Source organism: Leptonychotes weddellii, chromosome 2, assembly GCF_054177405.1.
Source record: "Leptonychotes weddellii isolate Sample4059 chromosome 2, ASM5417740v2, whole genome shotgun sequence".
Classification (NCBI taxonomy): Eukaryota; Metazoa; Chordata; class Mammalia; order Carnivora; family Phocidae; genus Leptonychotes; species Leptonychotes weddellii.
Window position 1 is genome coordinate 86,668,317 of NC_138370.1, and position 2,533 is coordinate 86,670,849.

A 2,533-nucleotide genomic window follows, 5' to 3' on the forward strand; every position below is an offset into this window, starting at 1 on the left:
TCCTGGCTGATTTTCCCCATTCAGTGTGTTGAATATATGATGCCACTCCCTTCTGGCTTGCCAAGTTTCTGTGGAGAGATATGCTGTTAGTCTTACAGGTCTTCCCTTAAAACTTAAGGACTTCTTTTGTCTTCTGCTTTTAGGACTTTTTCTTTATCAGTATATTTTGCAAATTTAACTATACTATGTATTGGTGTTGGCCTGCTTTTGTTGATTTTGATGGGAGTTCTCTGTACCTCCTGTATTTGGATGTCTGTTTCCTTTCCCCAGATTAGGGAAGTTTTCCGCTATAATTTCCTCAAATAAACCTTCTGCCCCCCTTTCTCTCTCTTCTTTTTCTGGGACATATAAAGATATTCAACATCACTCATCATCAGGGAAATAAAAATCAAAACTACAATGAAATAGCACCTCACACCAGTCAGAATGGCTAAAGTTAACAATACAGGAAACAAAAGATGTTGGTGCGGATGTGGAGAAAGGAGAACCCTCTTACACTGTTGGTGGGAATGCAAACTGGTGCAGCCACTCTGGAAAACAGTATGGAGGTTCCTCAAAAAGTTAAAAATATTATTACCTTATGATCCAGCAAATGCACTACTAAGTATTTACCCAAAGGATACAAAAATACTGATTTGAAGGAATACACGCACGCTGATGTTTATAGGAGCATTATCAATCATAGCCAAATTATGGAAAGAGCCCAAATATCCATTGACTGATGAATGGATTAAGAAGATGTGGTATATGTATACAATGGACTATTACTCACCCATAAAAAGAGTGAAATTTTGTCATCTGCGATGATGTGGAGCTAGAGAGTATTATGCTAAGTGAAATAAGTCAGTCAGAGAAAGACAAATACCACACGATTTCACTCATATGTGGAATTTAAGAAACAAAACAAATGAACATAGTGGGAGAAAAAAAGAGAGACAAACCAGAAGACAGTCATATAGAATTTGCCCCAGGACCTCCCCTTCTGGGTCAATTCATACGGGCTCAGAACTTTCCATATCCCCAGCTTTGGCAGTGGCTATATGCTCAAAAATCCAGGGGTTTGGGTTGTTCTGTCCTAATTCCTCTTGATCTTTCCACATTTTCTCTAGATTCTCATGCACACAGCCTTTGCTGAGAAGGGCAATTTGTGCACAACCTGATCAAGGAAACCTTGTATGTCTTTGAATTCACAATGCCCACCCATCTCTGTTATGAGATGGCCAAACTTCACAGGAGTCACTTGTAGCCAAAAGCACTTTTGCCTCCACCCATGTGCTGTCTTATACCCTTGAAAGTGACGGGCTTGAAAGGGGCTAGTACTCTCCATAAGGCAAATATATTCTTGGGGTCCATAGAGTGGTTCATTCTCAGGTGCATCATTTCAAAATGGTCCCAATGGAGGTAACCACCACCAAGTGCCAAGATTGTAAAACTGCCTCTCCTTCAGTAGGAGGTCCCTATATGTCACTCAAGTTTTTAGATTCTCTTCTCACTTTTGGCACAAATGGTGCCCTTTCAACAAATCTAAGCTTGGGCTGTTCAGGAATGGAAACATCTTCAAAAGTTACCACTGGGAGCAGCATCTGTAGTCCAACAATGGGGGGGCGGGGCTGCCCAAGAATCTGAGAGTGTTGCTCACAGGAGTGGCCCCCTGGCTCAAGCCAGCAGCTGCCACATGGTCACCTGCATCTGGCAGCCCTGGTCTCCCCACAGAGACTCTTAACTTACATATTTTTAATTGCTAGTGAATCACATACATTTAAATGTTTATTGACCATTTGGAATTTTCTTCTGTGAATTTCTAGTTCATGTCCTTATCGTATTTTCTTATCCGGTTGTAAGAGCATGTATTCATCTTTGCATATCTCATGCCTAGTATAGAACTTAGCACATAGTAGTTATTCAACAGTTATTTGCAGTTGTTTGGCTGCAAAAATATGTTTATCCCCACAGGACACAGGGCCAGGAGTTCTAAGTTTGAATCCTGATTGCCAAGAATTTACATCTAACTTTGGGAAAATCAAATTTTTGGAATTGGAAAATGCTGACCACAGTCAGACCCCCAGTAGCCCTAACGCTCTATATCCTAAAGTCTGAGACTTGAGAGAGAATACCTCCTATATAAAAATTTTCTAAAGAATAGACCAGGAAGAAGAGCAAGGGCCATTTACCTGGTATCATTGAGAGGTACCACAAGGTTGGTGTGTACCCAAACCTTGGTCTGCCAGAAGCCCAACAGCCATCATCCCTAAAACAATCATCATACCTTAATAAGTCTTAGAGTAATCAAGACCAACTATGTTTTCTATGGGATTCTTAAGAAAATAGAAAGACATTTCCTATCAAAATTTCATTGGATTCATATTTTAAGAAGCCTTGGTCAATCCAGACCATGCAGAAAAAATCCCAAAGGAACATCTATAATGCTTCCTTATAATATATATTAATTAATGTATGTAATATATATAACAGGGGCGCCTGAGTGGCTCAGTCGTTAAGCATCTACCTTGGCTCAGGTCATGATCCCAGGATC

At 40.3% G+C, this 2,533-nt stretch overlaps 1 pseudogene; it reads right to left on the bottom strand.

Annotated features, from left to right (window-relative positions):
* Positions 1-244: 244 nt before the first annotated feature.
* Positions 245-1,677, bottom strand: LOC102744030 (large ribosomal subunit protein uL16m pseudogene; annotated as a pseudogene).
* Between the last annotated feature and the right edge of the window lie 856 nt (positions 1,678-2,533).